This window comes from Triturus cristatus, chromosome 6 (assembly GCF_964204655.1).
Source record: "Triturus cristatus chromosome 6, aTriCri1.1, whole genome shotgun sequence".
Lineage (NCBI taxonomy): Eukaryota > Metazoa > Chordata > Amphibia > Caudata > Salamandridae > Triturus > Triturus cristatus.
The window spans coordinates 88,855,357-88,880,296 of NC_140589.1; the positions used below are offsets into that span (position 1 = coordinate 88,855,357).

The 24,940-nt window shown below is 46.0% G+C and overlaps 1 long non-coding RNA gene across 1 annotated transcript in view; it reads left to right on the forward strand.

Annotated features, from left to right (window-relative positions):
- Window positions 1-21,789: 21,789 nt before the first annotated feature.
- LOC146813807 (uncharacterized) overlaps window positions 21,790-24,940 on the forward strand; it is a 271,688-nt gene continuing 268,537 nt past the window's right edge. Inside the window, exon 1 of the long non-coding RNA XR_014962447.1 lies at window positions 21,790-21,894. This is a non-coding gene — a long non-coding RNA (uncharacterized LOC146813807). The remainder of the gene's footprint in view (window positions 21,895-24,940) is intronic.

The window sequence follows — 24,940 nt, forward strand, 5'->3', positions numbered from 1 at the left end:
CCAGCCAGAACCAGTTCTGTCCTTTCTGGTGTGGCTTCCTGGCAGGAGGTGGAGACTGCATTGTCAGCGGCAGATAAGGCTCTTTGAGGTGCAAGGAAATCTCCTCCCCCTTCCCCCACTGCAGCCCAGGTCTATTCAGCCCTTTCCTGATCCACCTAGACTATCTGGAGCCACGTAAGCGCCCCAGCCTTCTGTCATCCAAAACCCAGACAAGCAATCCACATTCCAGCAGAGGCACACAGGATGACTGAGCAAGAAAATACCTACTTTCTAAAAGTGTTATTTTCAAACACAGAATGTAAAAATCACCTTCACTAAAAGGTGCATCTTTAGATTCCGAGTCCAGGCATACTAAACTTAATTTTCCTAACTAGTTCCCGGGCCAGTTATGTTTATAAGACGTTATAAACAAACTCCCCTGCTGTCCTATGGGGACCAGGTAGCCTTGCAATAGTGAAACACGAAATTGGCAGGGATTCACTATCAGGACATGCCACACACCAGGGTATGTCCTACCTTTCACATACACTGCACCCTACCCACAGGGGTACCAAGGGCCTACCTTAGGGATACCTGACGTGTACGAAAAGGGAAGGTTAGGGACGGACAAGCGTGGGCACTTGCCAGTTGACATGGCAGTACCAGACCGCACACAGGCTCTGCAATGGCAGGCCCGAGTTACCTTTTACGGGCCATACGTGTGGGTGGCACAATCCAATGCTGCAGCCCACCATTGGCATTTGATTTAAAGGCCCTGGCACACGCAGTGCACTTTACTAGGGACTGCCACATAAATCAAACAGGCCAATCATGGAAACACCAATCCATAACACAATTTACCACAGGAGGACTTGCACTTTACAACTGATCAGCAGTGAGAAAAGTGCGCAGAAACACTACGCCAGCAAAAACAGAGTCAAAACCGGGAGGTCAGAAAGTAAAAACTCAGGGGAAACACGCCAAAAGATGCCAAGTCTAACAAGCGAGGATTCTTCACATGCAACACCGTACCATAACATACCACTGAATTTGGTGTCCTCGTGAAGGCGCACTTGGGCTAGTAACGGTAAGTTGTCAAAATATAAATATAAATAACACAGTACCTTGGATGGGGAAATCCAGCACACTTTAGAAAGGACGCCGAGCCGTCACCAAAATCCACCAAACTCTGGCCGAGTAATCGTCAAAACCCACCCACCTCTGTTTAAATCATCCGATCAATGCTGGTGCAAACGCTACATGTGGACCACCCAGGTTGTGTCTAACTTGTTCCGCAGTAAACCACATCATCGCCAAAATGTACAGGGGAAGAAAGAACTGCTCCACACCAAATAGATAGGGTTCTCCAATAGTGCTTTATTGGTAACACAACCTGGCGACAGTCCTTCTCAAGACCCAGGCAGCAACTGCTGATCTTGGAATCCCTGCAACCTCACAATCTAAAATAGAATACAACACATGGAACATATGTAAATGAATGGAACCACATGATGATGTGTTCACATCATAACACTTTTTTGTGGAATCTTCAAATTATGCAGCAGTAGGTGCCTTACGATGGCAAATTAAGCAAATCCACAATTATTTGGAAAACACTGCACCAACAAAACCGCATAATTCCAGGGGCCCAGATTATATGTCATAGTGCCAATTGTCAGACTTTTGAAATGCATGATAACATTCAGTTCTTGTCTTTCCGCCTTTTTTTCTTGTTGGCAATCACGGGTTAAGTAGCGACAGGAAAGGCAGAGTGAGCCCTTTCAAAAGCAGATGCCAGCATCCCACTGCTAAGGGGGGAACATTAACACTCGAGTAAACAAATGGGCGTGTAAAAAATATTTCAAATGGAATACTACCAGTGGCAGCATCTAAAGTGTCTGAAGAGAGACTGAGAAAAGAAAAACAATGAGGTGTGGTTGAGGTGGCACACCTGGAAAGAGCCCTACCTTGAAGAAGCGCAGCACGTGCTGCCCAGCGATGACCGCCAGTGGGAGCAGGACATATTTATAATCATCAGACTTGGACACAGAACAAGAAAGAGAAAAGCAGCAAAAGGAGGGAAAGAAGAAGAAAGAGAAAGACAGAAAAACAATGGCATAGGGAGAAAGAAGGAATTAAACGATATCTAAAAGAGTGCAATATCAATCAATAAATCAATCAAACTGGATTTGTAAAGCGCTGCTTATCACCCGTGAGGGTATCCTGGTGCTGGGGATGCTGCTGCTGGGTGTAGTCAGTCGAACAGTCTGGTCTTTAAACCGTTTCTTAATTCCTACAGGGCGAGGGAGATTCGGAGGTGGAGGTCATCCCAGGTCTTGGCGGCCAGGAAGGAGACGGCATAGCCGCCGCTCCTGCTTCGGAGGAAGCGGGGAGTGAGGGCAAGAAAGAGGGAGGCAGAGCACAGTTGTCTGAGGGGGTTGGTGGAAGTTCAACCTGTGGTTGAGGTAGGCTGGTGCTTTGTTGTGCAGGGCCTTGGAGGCATGTGTTAGCATTTTGACCTAACACCTTTTGTGGACGGGCAGCCAGTGAAGTGTTCTGAGGTGAGGGGTGAAGTAGGCCTGCCTCGGGAGGTCAAGAACGAGCCTGGCTGCTGCCTGCATTCTGAAGTCGGTTTAGCAACTGTGAGGTAACCCCCACGTAGAGGGTGTTGCGGTAGTCCAGGTGGCTGATGACTAGGGCTCGGGTAACGATGCATCTGGTGCTGATGGGGTGCCACTTAAGGATTTTCCAGAGCATGCGGAGAGTGAAGAAGCAAGCTGAGGACACTGTGTTTATCTGTTTTGTCATGGTGAGCTTTCTGTCAAGTATGATGCCAAGGTTCCTTGCGAATTCTGTGAACACCGCAAGTCGTCCCACAGGGATGTGTTGCTTCCGAAGATGAATACCTCCATTTTGTCGGTGTTGAGTTTGAGGCAGTTGTTTTGTATCCAGCAGTCGATGCTGGTCATTCACATGTGGAAGAAGGCTTTGGTGTTTGTGGGGTCTGCAGATAGGGAGAGGATGAGCTGAGTGCCATCAGCGTATGATATGATGTTCATACCATAGGTTATGACTGACTAGGGTGGCCAGAGGGGCCATGTATGTGTTGAACAAGATAATGCTCAGAGAGGATCCTTGGGGGACGCCACAGATGATGCTCTTTGGGCCCGAGGTGTAGGGTGGAAGGCGGACACTCTGCGTTCTTCTGTGAGGAAGGATGCGGTCCATTTGAGGACGTCCCCTTTGTTCCCCATCTGGTGGAGACTTTTTAGGAGGGTGTAGTGAGACACGATGTCGAAGGCAGCTGAGGGGTTGAGGAGGAGCACGGCTGCGGTTTCTCCCTGGTCTAGGAGAGACCTGATGTCATTGGTGGCTGTGATTAGAACGGTTTCTGTGTTGTGATTTGAGTGCAACCCAGATTGGGATGGGCACAGAAGATCACTGTTCTGTAGGTGGTTGGTGAGTTGACAGTTGCTTGCTTTCTCCAGAACTTTTGCTCATCTGGATCTGCAGATTGTTTTGGAAGGAGTGGTTTGACTTTTATGTGTTTTCATTTGTCTGGGAAGGATGCAGAGGGGAGGGATGAGTTGAGGATTGAGGTAAATTCCTTGCTGAGGGTGCTGTTTCCCAGGTTGAATAGTGGTGGGGCAGGGGTCTCTGTGTGCTCCTGAGTGGATGGAGCTCATGATGGTGGCGTTGGTCTGCATGGTGAGTTGGTCCCACGTTGTAATCCTTGAATTTCCGTTGGAGTCGGTGAGGTCTAGTAGGCTGCGGATGCTGGCGAAGGGGTTGGGGGTCGAAGTGTTCGTAGATGGTGGAGATTTTACTAAAAAAGAAGTCTGCAATTGTGTTGCAGATATCCTGAGAGGGGATGACAGTGTCCTCGGTTGCTGAGGGTTTGGAGAACTCTTTGCGATGCTGAAGAATTCTTTACTGTGGTAGGAGCTGGCTTCGAGGTGGGCAGTCAGGAAGTCCTTTTAAGTGTTTTTTCAGGCGTAGGAGAAGAGAAAGTGTATTGATGGTTGAAAGACTCACAGGCTGAAATAAAGATTAGACACCTTTACTATTCACAAACCCCAACATTCCAAAGCACCGCTGGTGAGTTTCTTAGAAAGATGTGGGCCCTGTAATTTATTCTTTTACAAATGAGGCACTGCATAGCACTACTGTCAGAGCTGCAATCCACAAGAAAGCACCTGAACAACATAGTTAAAGAGGGAAAACACTTGCACGTATATATCACAAACAAAGTTCTCTCCTTGAGGGCTCTTTGCACGGTGGTTTTTGCTCGTTGCACTTTTTTTTTCGCAGCCTTGAGAAAGCCCTGGCTTTGTTTGCCACGTGGGGCGAGGCGCGTGTCGGCTGTTCCGTTCTGTGGGGTCTGTCAACATGAGAAGTCAGGGGGAGTGGGGTGGATCTATAGACCAATGTGTGTGGGTGGGGGAACCAGTTTCTCCCAGGCCATTGTGGATCATTGTGTTGCATTGTAGGAGGGATTTGTCCCTCTGCTGGTGGAGAATCGCTCTGGAAGAGAGGAGCACATGCTTACACCTGCACTTCTACTGGCTTAACGCGAGGTTGGAAGGGTCCAGAGCCTCAAGCAAAAGTTCCTCCAAATTGTTTTTTAAAAAATACAAACAATTTAGGGATTACTATCCAGCACCAGGACCTCTGGACCTTTTTTGTTGGTTGGAAATTTAACATGTCGAATTGTAGGTTTTAACTTCCACAGTCAGGTTGCAATGGTAGGCCGAAATCCATGTTTAACTCTGTCACTGAAGTAGTCCACTGGTGGCATTTAACTCACAGGCTCTCTTGGTACTGTAGACCAATTTCATCAAGGCGAAAGGAGCATCCCAGGCACTTTCCCACTGATTAATAGGAGAGAAATTCATAGAATCCTACAGCCTGCAAAACAATTAGGGCAACAAATTTGGGGGTACAGCGTGCAAAACATGGTAATTTCCCACAACAGGTTTCCCACGCCTAATTCCCCCAGCGAGCGCATGTACACAGGACCTATGTTAATGTATGAACGTGTGTTAATGAATCGGAATGTTTCTGTGTACATGTGTAACAAAGCGTATGTTCATCTGTTTCTACGTGCGTCTGAATGTATTTGTGTATTGGAGTACATGCGTGATATGTATGCAGGACTAAATGTGTATGTAAATAAGTAACCATTTATGTGTCTCCTAGCATGATTGTATTGCACATCTGCATCTGCACCTTTATTCGTGTGCAAGTGTTTATGCATCTGGGTGCGTATTTGCATGTGCCTTCTTGCATCTGCGTCTATGTGCATGAGTGTTTGTGTCTCTCTATGCACAAACCTGTGCCTATTTCTGTGTCTGCATGTGTGCACCTCTGAATGTCTCTGTATGTCTGAATGCACGATTGAAGAGTTTCTGCATGATGTATACACTAGTCTTCTTGATGCATGTTTGCCTATTTGACTGTCTGCATTCATACATGTATATTTTTTTCTTTGTATATACACAACTTTAAGCCCTTGCGCTTATTCTGCTGACCCCGTGTACTTGTAACCATCCTTGCCCTGTGAGTTCTATTTTGATATGTGATTCTGTCTGTATTCCTATTTGACACATGTGCTGCAACTGTTACCTTCCTTTCCCCACAATTGTAAAGCGCTCTGATATCCCTCGGGATCATGTTCGCGCTATCTGAAACTTTTTAAATAAATAAATAAATAAAGTATAGCTACAATCGATGTCCCACAGGGAAATTTTACATCAGACAAATATTGAAGACAGATTGCGTAAAGAGCGTATATACATACAAACATGTGAATGAAGCATACTTCAGGAAATACAACACATGCTACTGACAAGGGAGGGCATCTGATGAAATTCGACTGCCATATCACGTAAATGGAACCACATGTCCATCACTAGCAGAGTAAAATCCCCCAGGAGCAGCCCACCACAAAATGCAAACAGAGGAGACAAGAAGGAGGGGGAGGGTCTTATGAGGGACTTAGACCAGGACCAAAGGATGCAACACAACACGCTAGAATGTTACTAATCACTGGAAATGAATTCTCATCTTGCAGAATACCTCACGGTGGTGAAAGACCAAAGCAAAGTCAAGCGTGCAGCAAATACAGTGACTACAGACTGGAAATGAAGACTGGCTGACTCACATCAAACCACAAACCAAGAGAGGATAGGATGTGCCCACAGTGTGACGTGGAGATGAGTTGGAAACACACTTTCTCCTATACTGCGCCGCCTACTAAGACCCTGGGGACGTCTACTTTTCCTCTGTCTGCTAACACAAGTGAAAAATTAAAACTATACATTATCTGAGGAGACCTACAAAACCCCAGAGAGAGAGCAGCTTTAAACACCTATTGCAGAAAACATGGACTCCCAAAAAGCATGGAAATTATACCAAGAAAACCTGTGCAGGAGTAACTCACATTTAATGTATTTACATATATTTTGACAATACTCATCTGACCTATCATGCCAGTAAAGTACATTGCGTTTTACGTCATGCTGGTATGCTATTCCTTTCTATGTTATTATGTTGATCTCAGCCCTTAATACGTAACAGGCACACGTTCCCTGTTTAAGCCACTACACATTTAAACCGGAGCATCAACCGCGAACAGGGATAGTGTGCCCTATTGCAAGTAATGTGCTGCCTCCATGGTAGCCGCAAACCCGTGCTGCCTTGAGTGCAATAAGAACAAGCATTGGCATAGCCAATAGGTCTCACCTTTGGGACCTTATAAGTGTTTAGCCATGCAACTAAATACTTATAAGGTCCCAAAAGGGAGACCTATTGGCTATGCCAAGCGGCCGTGCGGCCGCGAAAGTGAAAGTGATCGCGATCAAACATCAAAGCGGCCGTGCGGCCGCGAAAGTGAAAGTAATCGCGGTCAAACGCAGCGCGCGTTGCCGCGCACATGCACTGTAGCTTTAGGCAGCCTGGTAACACTTTTCGGAGCCCTCTCAACAAGTCTCGCCAGACCAGCGCATGCGCTGGGTCAGGCGAGACCTAAAAAGGTGATGGACGGAGTGCTTGAAGTAATCTCAGCCATTGGCAATTGCTCAGGGCCGCATCCCAGTCCATAGTTTTTCACTCACCATGCCACCTCAGTTTGGACCCAGTGGTATGCAAATCAGGCTTGACCCCGCTCCTCATGGGCACTGTCATGCCCGAACTGCCAATCCAGGTTGTCTCTGCACAGGAATACAAGCAACCTAGGGCCCGTTTTGCGCTGATAAGGGCTTATCAGCCAGGTATAACATGATTCCAATGACACAGTGAGCACGGGGCCCATGTCTGGGCATACCCATCGCACTGAGGGCATCAACTCCAACAAAAACAAGGTGATGGATGGATTGCTTGAATTCCTCTCAGCCATTGGCAATTGCTTGAGGCCACATCCAAATTCATCCTTTCTTGTCAACCATGCCACCTCAGTTTGGACCCAGCCATATGCAAATACGGCGTACGCCTGCTCCAATAGAAGTAGTCCAGCCCGAACTGCCAAGCCAGGTCTGCTCTGAATCGGAATACAAGCAACCCAGGACTGGTTACGCCCTGCTAAGGCTTTATCAGTCAGGTATCAGCCAGGTATAGTTTGGTTCTAGTGACACAGTGAGCACAGGACTGACGTCTGTGGCCCCCTTTCACCCCTTGAAGGTGTCGTGTACAGGGGCGCACTGATTGTGCGCCATCTTTTTGTGGCAAACACACCGTGGGCCTCCTAATGGTCTCTTTGCCCTGCACTCACAACCATAAAAGGGCACAGCACAGGATTTCCCTCATTAGCATGGGACCATGTCCCCGTGATAATGACAGAGCACCTTGTGAAGATATCGTCTATGTGCACCACCGTTATCTGTATTACAGAAGAGGGCGCACAAGTACCTGTGCCTTCTTGTGTAATACTACAGTTCCCCAGAGGCACAGAAAACAGGCACATACGTCTGTTGCATATCTGTGGCACTGTTTTTAAAACGGCCCCTGATATGCTATATGGTATATCATATTTGGTGATTATGCTCTCTTAGTATACATCAACCAAGTTAAGTTATGTCATGGTTGTGAGAAGTTGGCCTGGTATATGCTGACCACTAATTAAAGTGGGCACCTTGTACCAGTCCAAACAACCCTTATTGATGATTAGGTTAAAGACAACCTTTATTGAAAGCTATCCTAGTGGTAGCTATGGAGAGCAGCCTTCAGGCTAAGTTTCGAAGGAATGTAAAGCAGCTTGTTTAACCAGTTTGAACCTCCTGAATGACCAAATGAAAGGAGAACCACACAAGGAATATATAAAATATATGTATTTATTACTAAACACTCTCTACTAACCTCTTTATAAGATTAGAGAACAAAGTACACAATATTAAATTACTAGAACAGCAGTAAATAGCACAATACACAGTGGGCTCCAGGGGGAGACCAAACCATATACTAAGAAAGTGGAATAACAACCACGACTTGCCTAGACACAGTGCCTAGAACACGTAGAATCGCTGGGACTCCAAGGAACCACCCACGGTAGTGACCCAGGGGACCCACGGAGGACGGGTGCAGTGTGTGAACACAGGCGTGAGCTCCGTACAACTCTATGGGAAAGTTGCGGTTGGAATTTTAAAGATTAATGACACTTCAGAAAGGACTTTAAGCAAACCCAGTTAAACATAGAAGTTTCTAAGGCCATCACCCTTGAGAGTACCGAGATACCCGTGTTACCTATCCCAGAGGAGTCGGGTGCATAGGGGTCAAATGATGTCGGAAACCTTCGTAGTTTTCAATGGCGTGATGCGGAAAAGTGCTGCTGCAGTGGAGATGAAAAGTGTCCGGTGTGATCCAAGCCTGGATCACAGATGAGAAGAACCCGGAAGCAGACGGGACAGAGTATGGGTCACTTCACAGTGACCAGGGGCACGATGGACGAATGCCCACCGATGTCGAGTGTTTCAGGTGAGAAGAGGTGAAGCTTGACTCTGCAGCCACGGGTACCAGGAGACGTCGACGATTACCAAAGTCCAGAGGTGAGCTGTCCCATGAAGGATGTCAAGTACTGGGGGGGGTCAGTGTCCAGATTGAACACCAACAAGCCTTGGCAACTGTAACCCACGCGGGCAGTGGAAAGATGCTTCGGTGAGGACCAGCAAGGTCCTGGGGACTCTCCACGGAAAGTCAAAGTTACCTTCACAGGGACCCACAGGCCAACGGACCAGGGATCGCAAGGGACCTCGAGCTGAATCACAAAATACCAGCCCACGGACCACTCGTGGAGTGTAGGCTGGAAATCTTTGGTGGAACTACTGCTGCGGTCAGGACTACAAGTAGCCCAAAGCACAGCCTCAGGGATCGCCAAAAAGCATATGCTGCTGCAAGGGTGCGCGGTGCACGGGGGTTCAGGTTGCACGGTCCCTACGAGCGATACAGGCCTCAGAAATGCTGAGAGCGCAGATCAACCTCAGAGACCTCGGGAACCCACCTCCTGTGTTGCAGAAATCTTTGTAGTCCTCAGGAGCTCGGGAGATGCAAACCGGTCAGATGCGTTTTAGGTGCCGGCCTTGCAGGGGAGTAACTCCTTTACTCCAAGGGAGATTCTTCAGTCATCCAGCGTTGTGCAGATCGTCAAGGTACTTGGTTTCTGTAGCAGAGTTTAGTCCAGGTAAAATCTAAAGTCCTGCAGTCAGGGGTTCCTACTTTATACCAGAGGAAGGGTTGGGACAAACTCTGGGGACCCACCTATGGGAGGGTCAGGACAGGGGTGGCTACACTCATGTCCTTTGTACAGTTCCGCACCAGAGCAGGAGCAAATGGCTCCTGCAAACGGTTTGAGCTGGACTATGCACAGGGACGCCAAATGTGCCCCCAGTGCAGACATCAAAGCATTCTCAGAGTGCACCCACCCAGCCCCAATACCCTAAATCCTGTCTGGGAGGTGGTCACACCTCCCTGTGACAGGAAACCTATTGTCAAGCCTTCCCCTGCTCGAGCTTGGCTCAGCAGCAGGAGGGCAGACTCGTGTCTGTGGCTGGCAGCATCCATTTTGTGATGCCCAGGTTGAGAAAGCTGGTACCAGGTAGCCCGGCATGTCACATTTGCCCCTCTAGGAGGGTGGAATCATACCTCCCACGCCAGTTACTGGCGGGGAGGTATGATTCCAAGGTGTTTGACACCAAACACGACATGTTTCCATGCAGCCGTTTTAAAGTTAGCATTTACTGCGAGGTTATAATGCACTTTAGTATATATGGTTGGCTGCATCACAAACAACCCCGGAAAATAGGCTCCGAAGGCTGCAGAGGGGCTCTGCTCATTTCTGCTCATGTAGGTGCACCCTCTCACATAAAACCCAGCACACTGCCTTCAGGATTGATAAGGCCTGCCATGGGGTGACTGATAGGTTTATATGTGCAGTGATATAGGATAGATATAGTGAACCTATATCTAAGTAAGCGGTGCATGCACCACCTTACACAGTCTGTTGTAGCAGACCTGTGGTGTCATTTTAAATGGTGCCTCAGGGGTGGCATAATACATGCTGCAGCCCCTGAGAGGCCTCTGGGGTACCAATGCCCTGGGTACATAGTATGCCATATACTAGGGACTGATAAGGGTACCCCGGAACCAAATCTGGAGTGTACCTAAAGTAGATGAAATCAATTTAGAGGAGAAAGCAACTAGACTGGGGTCCTGGACAGCAGGATCCCAGTCAATCTAAGTCGAAAACAGTGAAACATCATCAAAAAGTGGGGGTAACTATAAGAAGCAGCTCCTACTCTCCTACAATGACTAGATATGTTATGCTAAGCTGGGGACAGAAGAGTGTGGCCATTTATTGCACACTGTCCTGGGCTATGATCCTACCCTGGGTAACTAGATCTTACAAGAGGCAGAACTCTCTGGCTCAGCTCCTTTCTAGTTTCTTCCACAGATCCCTCCAAAGTTTTAAAGGCTGTAGCAGATCTGGGATCATCGTGAGATTCTGATAGATCTGCCCAGAGACCTGTCCACCTCTGCAACCCCAGAATTTTAATGGTAGGACTGTCGGGAATGTTTCAACCCATGTTCCAAGTTTGACAGCAGAATTTGACACCACCTACTCCCTCTTCCCCCTGGCAATACCCTTCCTTTGCTCTAATAATATGTCAGGACCAGCTCCGATTATGCTTCTCATTTCTTTACTAGGAAATGCGCAGCAGCCAATCAGGTTACAGTAAAAGAAAATAACACTACAATACCCATGAACACATTGGGTATCACCTGACAACCATAGAGAATCCCCTATATAAGGTCCATAAGAGAATACTACATCCTCTTTCTCTGCTGCTCGGCAGCCAGTTAAGTGCTTTACCTTCCTGTTACATTGTTCTTGTGATTTGCATCGAATTTTGTTCGCTTTATTGCGCTGTATTTACTTTTGCTGCTGCCTGTACCTGTTTATGCGCTCCGTTCGCGCTCTGCCCGCTGCTGTGGTGCTGTCTGGTACTTCGTATTTCTTGCAGTTGGCGCTCATCGCTCTTTCTGTTTTTTCTTTATTCCCCCGTTTTATTTTACTTTGTGCTAGTTGCAGGGAGCGTGTGTTCGCCTCCAGTTCGGGCGCTTTGCACCCGCGCTTGATTCTGTGGAGCGGGAGTGCGGGGCTAAAGGACTACGCGCGTCGGTCGCGTAGTCCTTTTTCTATTGTGGATCAGGCGGCCATTACCGCGCATGCGCGGCAGCCATTTTCTTTGTTTACTTTGTGGCGTACATTGCAAATTACAGCACGGGAGCAGCGCTTTCATTGCTCATTGCCCACAGCCTGTTCCAAGCCCCATTTTACACACAGCTGCCAAAATATTCAGTTGGGCTGCATAATAGAGTGGCCTTCTTGTTGGCAAGCCCTCCCTCCACATTTAATTGACTTCATTTTCAGGTTACTTTGTACCTGTTGTGTTGGCTTGCTTTGGGGTTTTTTGCCACTCCTCCTTTTTCATTTGCCTTTGGCATTTTTGCTTGACAGTGTTTGAATACTTCCTCTTGTGGGCATTATTATTCACACTTTAGTGTGCGACTATGGATGAATATTATGATGAGGAAGAATATTATTATGATGAAGGTGCCTCTGGCTCCATGGAGCAAGATTTGGTTGAGGCTCTTGACGTGGGTGTTCAACATTCAGTAAATAAGGCGCTGGTCTGCGCTATTGAGCCCTTAAAACGTCACCTGTCCAATTATGCTTTGCAGCAGGGCTGGCAGCCTATGTCTTCGGGGCGTTCTTCCTCAAAGTCTACTAAAGTTGCGAATCCTCATATGTCTGACTTTGTGAAGCTTGCCAAGCCTCTCGCTAATGACCATTCCTATGGTCAGTCTTCTAAGGATGCTCTGGCCTCTCAATCTCGCCAGACGGACGATGGTGACACATCTTCTGCTACGTCCTCGGACCATGACGTTTCTCCTCCTCCTTCGAAGAAGCCCGTAAAGAGCATTTTGTCGATGCGCCTACGCATCCCCAACTCCTTACATTTGACCCTTCAGACATTGTGCACCCTAACTCTTCTTCTTGGCTTCCGCCTGCAGAAGTGGCGGAGTATGTCCAGGCACATATCCGTCAACCATTTGATAAGGAAGTGCGGGCCCCGTCTACGGTCGGAATGTCCACGGCCAGATTTAGCTGACAAATTGGCTGACACTCCGGAGGTGGATCCAACTATGGTTACATACCTTAAAAAATATGCTAAAGATCCTAAAAAGGGTTTTGATAGGGAATGGCGCTCATGTCAGGACAAGTTATTGGACTTACTGGGTCCCCTCACTAAAATTCTGGACTTAGGCTTTCGAGCTAAGGAGTCTTCTTCCGCCATTGACCCGGATGAGTTAATTGGGTGGTCTCAGAGGGCCATTAGTCAATCGGGAAACGCCAATTGTGCCATGTCCTGTGAGCGTAGACAATCTATTCTATTGAAGTTGGACCCAAAATTGGCAGAACTATCCACTTCTGAGTCTGGTCCTTTGGCTCAGGGATTGTTGTTTGGTCACCCTTTTCATAAGGAGTTGACTAAATTTGTAGCCACATATAGTGGACTTGACAAGGCTCAGTCCTCTCTTAGACGGGCTTTTTGCCCGGTTTTTGGACGGGTCGGACGATATAGGGGACAATCATTCGGCCGTGGGTTTAACCAAAACACCCATCGTGGCTATCAGTCCCATCGTGGAGGAGGTCAGGACTCCGGCTACATCAGCAAATCCTCCTTCTATCCCTCCCGCAAAGGAAGAAACCAATTCAAGAGCGGACGCTATGGTGGCACTCAAGGAGGACATCATGATTCCTCAACTTCAGGTGAGCCTGATCTCGGCTTCAGAGGTCTTGTTGGGGGGGGCAGAATTCAGTTTTTTCTTCCAAATTGGCATCTGATCTCGAACGGTGCCTGGGTGTTGGAGACTGTCAAAGGTTACAAGATAGAGTTCTTCAGTTGTCCGAGTCAACCCCATCCTCCTTCGCCCCTGGTTTTTTCCCTTCACGATCAAATGGTCATTTCTGCGGAAATAGATTCTCTTCTACGAAAAGGGGCCATAGTTCAGACTTCTCATCATCCTCAGGGTTTCTCCAGCAACGTCTTTCTGGTCAAGAAAAAAGGAGGCAGTTCCAGGCTGGTTCTCAACCTCAAGGACTTCAACGGCTGGGTTGTGTATCGCCACTTCAAGATGGAGAGCATCCATCTTCTACGGGATCTTCTTCAGGTTTGGGACTGGATGGTCCATCTTGATCTGAAGGATGCGTATTTGTCGGTTCCCATTTACGGTCCTCATCGTCGGTTTCTGCAGTTCCAATGGCAGAGAGTCTGGTTCGAGTACAAGGTTCTCCCTTTCGGCCTCTCGTCAGCACCTTGGTGCTTCACGAAACTCCTTAGGCCTGTCGTGGAATCTCTGCGAGCCCGGGGTGTTTGTCTGATAATTTATCTGGACGACATTCTCATCATGGCTCATTGCCCTCGGCTGTTAATGACTCATTTGGAGTGGTCGATAGATCTTTTACAGTCACTCGGATTTCTGGTGAATCCTCAGAAGTCAGTTTTCACTCCCTCTCAGTCGATGGAATTCCTGGGTTTTCTCGTCAATTCCCTCTCTTGCCAACTCCTCTTGCCCACTCAGAAGATCAGATCTATCAAGAGGGAGTTGAGATTGATTTTACACAAACAGATTGTATCATTGAGGTCTGTAGCTCGGATTGTCGGTCTGTTAGCTTCCTCGATCCAAGCCATCTTCCCGGGTCCTCTCCATTACCGAGCACTTCAGCGACTCAAAATCCGCCATCTCCAGAAAGGCCTCAAGTATTCCGATCAGATTCCTCTTTCAGAGGAGGCGAAGTGGGAGATGTTGTGGTGGTTAGAACACATGGAGTCTTGGAATGGTCGAGCCCTGTTCGGAGTGTCCCCGGTCGTGGTGATAGAATCCGACGCCAGTCGGTGGGGATGGGGAGCCCGTTGCAGTCAGATGTCCACGGGAGGCCGGTGGTCTCAGAAGGAATTGTCTCTCCATATAAATTGTCTGGAGCTTCTAGCAGGTTTTTTGCAATTCGTTGTCTATCTCCACGCATTACGAACTGTTGCATACTCCTCCGCATGGACAATGTGTCAGCGGTCCGGTATGTCAACAAATTAGGGGGGACGAGGTCCAAGATTCTGGCAGAAATCGCCAAGGATTTTTGGAACTTTTGTCTTCAGAGAAACATCACAGTGATTGCGGAGTACTTTCCGGGGCGCAACAATCTAATTGCAGACAGGAATTCTCGTCACCTCCGAGATTTCAGCGATTGGAGGCTTCATCCTCGGGTATTCAGGTCCCTATCTCGGTTATGGGGTCAATGCCAAATCGATCTGTTTGCCTCTCGCCTCAACACGCAACTTCCAATGTTTTTCAGTTGGCGTCCGGAACCGGAAGCCCTGGCCACGGATGCATTTCTGCAGGTCTGGGCGGCTCATCTGTGTTATGCCTTTCCCTCGTTTGTAATGATCCCCAGGGTCTTAGCTCGCACGAAGCATTATCAGTCGGAATTGATTCTGATCACTCCTCTTTGGAGGGCTCAGGCTTGGTTCCCAGTTCTTCTGGAGATGAGTTGTGCAGTGCCGCTCCTTCTTCCCCAGCAGTGGAATCTGTTGCTGGACCCTCTCAACAACCCGCATCCACTGATAGAGTCAGGTCAACTCCTTCTGGTTGCATGGCGGGTTTCGGGGATCTCTGGCAAATCCCAGGCCTTTCGCGAGATGCTGCCAGATTTATCAGCGAGGCTTGGTCTCCCAACACACACAAACGTTATGCCGCAGCTTGGATACAATGGTGTAGTTGGTGCGATCAGCGGGGGCGGTGGATCCCGCTTCAGCAGATATCTCTTTGATTATGAATTTTCTTGCATCCATTGCTTCTTCCGGTCTCGCTTATAGAACGGTTAATACTTTTCGATCGGCCATTTCTGCAGGCCATATCACAATCAATGGCAAACCGGCTGGTGAACATCCTTTAGTTTCTAAGTTACTCAGGGATATCAGGTTGATTAAACCACCTTGTCCGAAGTATGTTGATTTATGGGATGTTTCTACTGTTTTGTGATTCTTGGAGGCTTGGCCCTCCAATGATTCTCTATCCCGCAAACAGCTTTCGGCAAAATTGACTATGTTATTATGCCTGGTTTCTTGGAAACACGTTTCTGATGTTCATGCTCTGGATCTTGCAGGTCGTAGATTTTCACCTGAAGGAGTCACTTTTGCTATATCCAGACGCACTAAGTGTAATACTGCCTCGGTTACTTACCAGAGTTTTCCCAATAATCCAAAACTTTGTGTAGTCCAATGTATTAAGGATTATGAGGTGAGTACTGCTCCATTTCGACAAGATATGCAGGGTCAATTGTTGATTGCTCTTCAAAAACCTTTTCGCCCTGTGCCTCCAGCCACGTTGGCAAGATGGGTGAGATGGCTCATGAGTGAAGCAGGTATTGATGTTAACAAATGTGGTGCCCATTCAGCGCGTGGAGCTATGGCTTCCAAAGCTTTTTCAATGGGTGTGAGTTTAATGGATATTATGAAGGCAGCTGATTGGTCAACTTATTCTATGTTTAAGACTTTCTATTATAAACCAATTGTGGACATTGCCTCTGTTGTGGTGGTGCAGCTTTGAACAAAATCGGAGCCTCCAGTCCTGACATAGAAGTCAAAATTTGCAAACATACGTGACAAGAATTTTCAGTTCTATTAAGGACACGGAGGCGAGGATTATCCCACCTATTTTTTCTGTATTTCATATGGTTGTTTGCATTATATGCTTTATTGCTTGTATATATTATGGATTATGGATATATTCCTTGTTTTTTCCCTCCCCTGTTACTAATTTTTTTTGTCATGAGGGAATGGTGTATTACGACTCTATATTTCTTTTCAGGTTCTGATCCAAAGTAAGGCTCGTTGTTCGTTCTCCATGGATTGTCTTATGGTTACCTGCAGGTTCCTTTTCTTCTCCTGATTCAAGCATCAAGTCTTCTGTTCCAGCCTGTTGGGCTGCTGTTTCAGTGATCGAGCTGTTTCATTGTCCAAGTTTCTTCATAATGTTGGACTGTTTTTCTTACATTAACTGTTCTACTTACCAAAGAAAGTTGTAGTATTCTCTTATGGACCTTATATAGGGGATTCTCTATGGTTGTCAGGTGATACCCAATGTGTTCATGGGTTTTGTAGTGTTATTTTCTTTTACTGTAACCTGATTGGCTGCTGAGCATTTCCTAGTAAAGAAATGAGAAGCATAATCCTCACCTCTGTGTCCTTAATAGAATTGAAAATTCTTGTCACGTATGTTAGCAAATTTTGAATTGTTTGAGTGTACTGTTGCTACCCAGCATCCACTGCGTGCTTCGATGATTCCACTGTCGCTACCCAGCATCCCCTGCGTGCTTGCGTGATTCCGTTTTTGCCACCCAGCATCCCTGGTGTTTGGGAGATTCCACTGTCGCTATCCAGCATCCTCTGCATGCTTGCGGGATTCCTCTGTCGCTACCCAGCATCCTCAGGGTGCTTGCGGGATTCCACTGTCATTACCCAGCATCCCCTGCATGTTTCGGGGATTCCACTGTTGCTACCTAGCATCCGCTGCGTGCTCGCGGGATTCCACTGTCGCTAGTCAGCATTCTCGGCGTCCTTGCGGGATTCCATTGTCGCTAACCGGCATCCTCTGTGTGCCGGGGAGATTCCATTCCCACCCCTCTGGACCTCCCTTCTAGACTGAGAGCTACATGCTCACTTATGGCCCTAAAAACACAAAAGACATACATTTACTCCTTTGGGTTACTTCATCATTTATAGTAAATGTAGATATTTTTGGGAGCCCCTCTTGGAATGACCCTTCGCGCTAGTTGTAAAGAATTAATGTAATAAGAGGAATCCTGGAGTGAGTGCCACCTGTTTTATTATAGAACAACTTTTCACACTCCAAATGGCTGTTCGTTGTATTCTTCATTGTGAACATTCACCGCTGACAGTGACACGTGTTTCTGGAAAATTAGGTATTTTCCAAAGCAGTAACAGAAATTAATGTTGTGGTCCATTTATAACGAGGGAAGAAGTATTGACTTTGCCTCATCAGTCACTTAATGTCGTCTTATATGTCAGGCAGTCTAGTCACGGGTTTTTGGGGTTTTCTTTTGTTTTATATGGCGCGAACTAGACCTGAGACATCGGATATCGAAGTGCTTTACATGAGCACCAGTTTCGTTACAGATGGACACATTCATTTTTGTTAGGGACAGGGAAATTAAATGATTTGCCCAGAATCACAGGATGTTGAGTGTCATTGCCGAGACTCGAACCCGGTTCCCCAGCTTCGAGGTCGATCGCTCTAGCCGTAAGGCTACATCCTCTAAGTCACTAGCTATACTTGTTCTGTGATCAAAATAAGTGGAGTTTGCAACAGGGTTCACCTTATTATGGACATTTTCCTATGAGTTACCGTTTCTGTCTGCGAGGTGGGATGTGGCCCAGAGACTTCATTCTGGTCAGCGTTCAAACAGCGAGGGTCCCCAACCCACGAGCCCTACACAGAAGTGAACAAAGATGGAGAGACCATATCCTGAGCCATGTGTGTGAGCCCAATTAATGTGTGGACCGGGAGGTTTTGGACAGTTACCTTTTCCATTAATCTAGGAGTAATCATGTATGTGTGTGTGTGGGTATATACATATAAGAGGTCAAGTGATTGGTGAGTGCGCACTATACAAAAATGCATTACAAGGGTAACGTTCACCCTGGAAGACGTTCCCATGAGACATGTCCATTCATCTGTATTGACTAACACATACTTGTCAGAGCGAGGTACATTATGTACCCCTCCCATATATTATAAGGCTAATGCAAGTCATTGAGGAATTCCATGACCATATATTGGAACAAGGCCGAAGGCTGAGTCCCTTTCTAAGGTTATGGAAATCCGAAGTGGCTTGCAATATCTTTCTTATGTATGGCAGGGGCACTTTATCCCATTTAACAAATGGTCACCCCATCCATCACCGTTCTCACAAACCACTTAAATCCTGGGTGCATAGCTCTTTCATATGAAAAAGAGAGCATGTTAGCAAACATGGAAAATAAAAATAGAATGTCTAGTGCAAAATTAAACACATCACAAAAGATGTTAGATATTTGTTTCAGAAAGACATTAAAATCACCTTAATGCAAGTACATTTTTATTTTAGTAGCTCTGAATGTGTGTGAAACATGCAGAAAGGTTTTAACTTTTATATAATTATCTAAGGAGTGTAAACAATAAACATGTTCCCATAAATATGTCCTTTCTTCTTGTCTTTAATTATTCCTTGTGGCCTGCCTTTCTCCTTGGCTGCTGGCTGCTGGCTCTGGCAACAGGCATTGTGAGTAAGAACTCAACTGTAATAAGTTATTACAGTTGAGTTCTGATTTCATTTCTTTATAATACGTGACTGGGTTTCTCATAACAACGTCTCAACTGGACGTCATTTCAAATATATGGCAATTTCAGAATTAGTGATATAAATCACAACGGGGGGGGAAGGAATTATATATTGTAATGTATTGTAAGTAGTTATAACAGCACTACAGTACAAGTCAAAGTACATATGACCATAACACTCAAGTGAGCACTGGGCGTGCTAGTGATAGTGAACGGCGCAGTGACACAAGGGTGAAGGACAGCGTGAACGGCTACAAATGATAAGTAAAACAAACTGGTCAAAGCAAACAAAACATTATATACAGTGTGGTTGCTAAACAATGATTAGATTGACCACAGCAATGCCAAAGTTCTTTGCTGGCGAGGGTCGACGGCGTTTCAGCCTGATTGATTCCAGGCCATCATCAGGACAATGGTCATAATTTAAAAGAAGTTCTGTATAGGGGGAAGGGGAAAGAGAAGATCAGAAGTATCAGATCATCTCCAAAAAAAGAGTATGCTTTCCTAAATAATCAACATCCACGCACTCCAGTGATGTATGTACTCCCCAAAATCCACAAAAATTTCATTAATCCCCCCGGACGACCAATAGTGTCCGGTTGTGGTTCCACACTAGAACCACTGGGCAAATACATTGACTCATTTTTAAAAGGATTTGTCCCTTTGACAGACACATTTGTCAAAGACAGCACACACTTAATTAACATCATTGAGGATACCCCTTTTAACAGTGATAATGACCTCATGATAGGCCTAGACATCGAATCCCTATACACCAACATACCCCACTCAGAAGGCCTTACTGTCAATAAACGACTTCTGGATTCCCGTCCTAGACCCACCCGCATCCCCACTGATTTTCTCTTGGATCTATTACGCATTGCACTTACTAATAACTATTTCCTGTACAAAGAAACCTTTTTTCTACAAATCAAAGGTGTTGCCATGGGGGCTTGTTTTGCCCCAAATTTTGCTATTCTGCATGTTCACCACCTCGAAACAACGCTTTTCCTTACTGCCCAGAATCCTTTTCTCAACAAAGTTTATCTCTGGCGTCGATACATCGATGATATCCTGCTACTTTGGCATGGAACACATGAAGACTCCCTATCATTCCTGTCTTGGCTTAATAACTGCCAAAACCATCTCACATTCACCAGTTATGTAAGAACAAATGACGTCCCTTTCCTTGATCTTAACCTCCACGAAGTAGAAGGTACAATAGGCACTTGCCTTTACCGTAAGCCCACAGAACGCAATACTCTCTTGATGTATTCTAGCTACCATCCTAGAGGCTTAAGAGACGGCCTACGCTACGGCCAGTTTCTCCGCATTCGACGAAATTGAAAATGGCGTAAGGACTTCTTCAGAGAAGCAGCTATTCTCTCTGAGAAACTGATATCAAGAGGATATCCCAAATGCATTGTATCCCGGGCCTCTAAATGAGCATTGTATTGCCACTGGGAAGTACTGCTCTCCCCTTCACAAAAAAGAACTAACCCACGCATTCCATTTGTCTCCAACTACAGCCCATCAAGCAACCTGGTCAGTAGAGTGATAAAGAAAAACTGGTCCATCTTACGCACTCATGCCCCCTTCAAGGACCCCCCCTCTTTTGTTATAAAAGAGGCAACAATCTGTCAGACAGACTCGTCCATGCTATCACATGGCCAACAAAAGAAAAGAAAAAACAATCTGTAACTGCCTTGTGGGGCCTCCCTCCAATCATAGGCCATTACAAATGTCAAACGTGCGCAGCATGCAACTTTACCCATAATACAAAGGTTTTTGCCACACCTGGACAAACATACCAACTAAAAAATGTCTCCAACTGCCGCGCGAACAATGTCATCTACGCTATCCGATGCCCGTGCAACCTTTTGTACATCGGCCAGACTACTCAGATGGTAAAACAGCGGATTTTTCAACACCAAAGCCGCATACGATGCAATGTTGAAACAGCACCCCTCGTGGCCCATTTCAAAGAAAAAAACCACTCCGAAACCGAAATTACTTGGCAAGTCATTGACCGCCCAGTACTTTCCCTTCGTGGTGGCAACCTTCAACTTCTGCTGAATAGGTGCGAATGTAGATGGATTGCACGCTGTGACTCTGTTAACCGGGGATTGAACACCTTGGACGAGTGGAACACGGTCACTACCACATCATGACCTTTCCATTGTCCTTCTCTGTCCTTGTCTGCCCTCACATCGCATATTTAATTCCCTAATTTGACACTTACTGCGACCTCACTAACCCCCATACTTGAACCCTCTCCTCTGTACCACCGCATATGAACTGCCAAAACATATGCGATATATGTTCTTGTCCAATATTTTCTTGCTTTGCTCTCATGGACTACTTTAATTACCTCCTTTTATTATTATTGTATCACTTATACAACGTGTGTATTGTTAAGGAAAAAATTCCTGATCTTTGCTTCCAATGGTTTAGTATCCCTTAAGCGTTTAAACTAACTAAATCGCCTTCCAATGGTATGTATATTATGTGATACACGTGCTGGCTTCATATGTTTCATTTTATAAAAAAGAAATTTTTTACCTTCATTTATAATGATTTAACAATTTTCAAGCGTCTAAATTGTTCCAATTGACCAAATCATTTTTCATTGGTATGTATATTGTTTTACACATTTGCTGGCTCATAGTTGTTTTCCCCCCTTCACACTCGGTGTCTATCTGGCGATACTCTGCCTTTTCTTTCTACACCCGGTCCCCCTGGGGTATCCGGCCTTACTAAACTGGTACAGGTATAGTCTTCACCTTCCCTCGTGCCCTCGATCACATGACTTCCCTTCGGCACTTATTGCCGACTCCAGTTTAACTTTCCCGGATCCACGGACGCTTCACTTGCCCCTTGACCAGATTGACTCCGCTTTATTAAACGGGTACTACGGACCCGCACGCCTGACCGTCGCTACGAACCTGATCACCAGACTAACAGGTATGCCCTAGCCCCGATGGGCCTTTACGATCACTTTTACTGCCCTATCTCGGTCCCCACCCCTAACCCCTCTCCTTCTCCTGACAGTAATCACCGGATGCTTTACTCCTGAGGCCGAACCTTCCGGACACGACCTCTCCTCAATGTTGTTTTATCGCTCCTCATGCCGACTCGTTCTCCAACTGGGTAATTATTTAAGATCAACAAAACCCGTGCACACATACAATATTACAAAAGGCAAAGTAAATGCATAAAAACTGAATTGAGCCAAATCCAACGAAGATGTCTAGTCTTCTTTAATAAGTTGTGAACAAAGGAGCCAGCCGACACATGTTTCATCAGAGAGAAACGGTCTCTGAATCTTCAGGCCTGTATGCTCTAATTCCAGAACAGCATAATCCCTGCACCGGTGATAATTCCAACCCGGTAGGGCATTAATCGGTCAAATGCAGAAGTCTCTATTACGCGCGAACATAAATAGCTGCCAGGTACAAGCGTACGTAAATAGGTGGAATCGAGACGTCCTGGCGGCCCCACTACAATCCTGGGGCCGCTAGGACGTCTCGATTCCACCTATTCCAAGTGGATCTATTAGACACACCACACGTGTCTTACCCAGAAAATTCCATTAAGATATCTTTCGACCGTAACACATGGCAGGATTCTGTCTTGGGGTTTTGATTGTACTGGCGTGATTCTTATGTGGCATTCGCATTGATTAAAGACTACTTTGTTCACCTGACGATATACGTGTTTACTGCCTCATTTGTCTGTTTCTTGGAGTGGTCACCGATTTTACGTTCATGCCATCAGTGGCTTGTACCTGGCAGCTATTTATGTTCGCGTGTAATAGAGACTTCTGCATTTGACCGATTAATGCCCTACCGGGTTGGAATTATCACCGGTGCAGGGATTATGCTGTTCTGGAATTAGAGCATACAGCCCTGAAGATTCAGAGACCTTTTCTCTCTGATGAAACACGTGTCGGCTGGCTCCTTTGTTCACAACTTATTAAGGAAGACTAGACATCTTCGTTGGATTTGGCTCAATTCTGTTTTTATGCATTTACTTTGCCTTTTGTAATATTGTATGTGTGCACGGGTTTTGTTGATCTTTATCATGTGGTAGGGTTTTCCCTGCGCAAATTAAGGGGTTTTAGGGTTTCCCCTTCCCAGTTTAGCACCATACCAATCTGTTGTAACTAGAGACACATATACGTTAACTAGCTGAGCGCCATTTCTTCATTTAAATACTAATCCCGTTCTTTCTGTACTGGGTAATTATTTAATTCACTGCGCCTCAAGTGCAAGTCCTTACTCTTGCCTATTTATCCTATTAATCCGTTTCCCCTTCTTTTTTCTTCTCCTTCTCTCTCCCCCCCCCTTTTCTCCAAACCCCCCCTCCCCCACAACCCCACCCCCTTCCCCCTCACCAACACCCTCACCTTGTTCCTCCAATTCTACAGGACAATCAACCACGTACTGAATTGACATCGAGCTTTTTCCTCTCCATTTGACCTCGCTCAAATTGGCTCTCTTATTTGCCCAATTTGCGGCAAGCTCAGGTAATGATCATAGCCTGACTCTACCTTTCAATTCTCCTTTACATCTTCGGGCCTCTCTGATACTTCTGATCTTCTCTTTCCCCTTCCCCCTATACAGCACTCCTTTTAAATGATGACCATTGTCCTGATGATGGCCTGGAATCAATCAGGCTGAAACGCCGCCGACCCCCCCCCAGCAAAGAACTATGGCATTGCTGTGGTCAATCTAATCATTGTTCAGCAACCACACTGTATATCATGTTTTGTTTCCTTTGACCACTTTGTTTTACTTATCATTTGTCGCCGTTCACGCTGTCCTTCACCCTTGTGTCACTGCGCCGATCACTATCACTAGCACGCCCAGTGCTCACTTGAGTGTTATGGTCATATGTACTTTGACTTGTACTGTAGTGCTATTATAACTACTTACAATACATTACAATATATATCTTTACCTCCTTTTTTCTTGTGGTCTCCCCTTCCTTCCCCCCCCGTTGTGATTTATATCACTAATTCTGAAATTGCCATATATTTTAAATGACTTCCAGTTGAGACGTTGTTGTTTGTTACCAACGAATGCCCGGTCTCTCCTGGGAAAACGGGCCATACTCCTATTTTTGTTCTCTGGGTTTGTCATAAGTCGCCTATTATAAAGAAATTAGAATCAGATTTTTTATACAAAGGTTGCAGATTCATGTTTTATACATAAATAAATATTGTAATAGTCATACCTTTAAGAAAACATGTCTTTTCAAATGGTTCCCCAATTTTATGACTAGGTCCTGCTGGCATTTTGACTGGGCAGATTGATATCCAGACTCCCAGTTTAGGTGCTCTGACCCCAGAACTTTGTGGAAGATTGCTAATCCCAATTGGCTTGTCTAACCTTTGCTAAGTGGAAACAGGACCAGTGGCATAGACATTAGATGTCACATGTGAGCTGCAGTTTATATTTACACCTCCCACATTTAAGATGCCATTGCAGCCCTGGACTGCTGTGAACAAGGCTGCAGCAGGCACAGGTCAATGGAAACTATTGTTGACAAGAATAAAATCCTGCATTCCTTTGCCATTAGCTAGGTCAGGGTGCATAATGTGCAAAGGTAAACCATGCCTAATATTTAAACTAGTTAGTCTCTTCGTTGGCAGGATGCATAAGGTCTCCGTCACTGCATAAGCCTTGATAACCATTTACTACACTAAAAGCCTGTTTGTTGAACAAAAGACATAATATCTGTGTGCCTGGCTATGGAGTTGCTCCAGAAATAATCCAAGCGCTCTTGTTAAATTAATTTAAAAAATCGAATTCAATGCAGAGTACAGAAATGGAAATATGCCACAAATATGATGTTATTAGTTATTACTTTTATTTTTCTGGAAAATGGGGTTTGTCTGCTGGCATTTAGGCTTGGGTGAATTAATGGTTCTTATTGTGGTGAATGGGAGAAGTGACTGGACAGGTACAGCCGATGACCTTGAAAAGGTCATTGGTCAGAGTAGCAT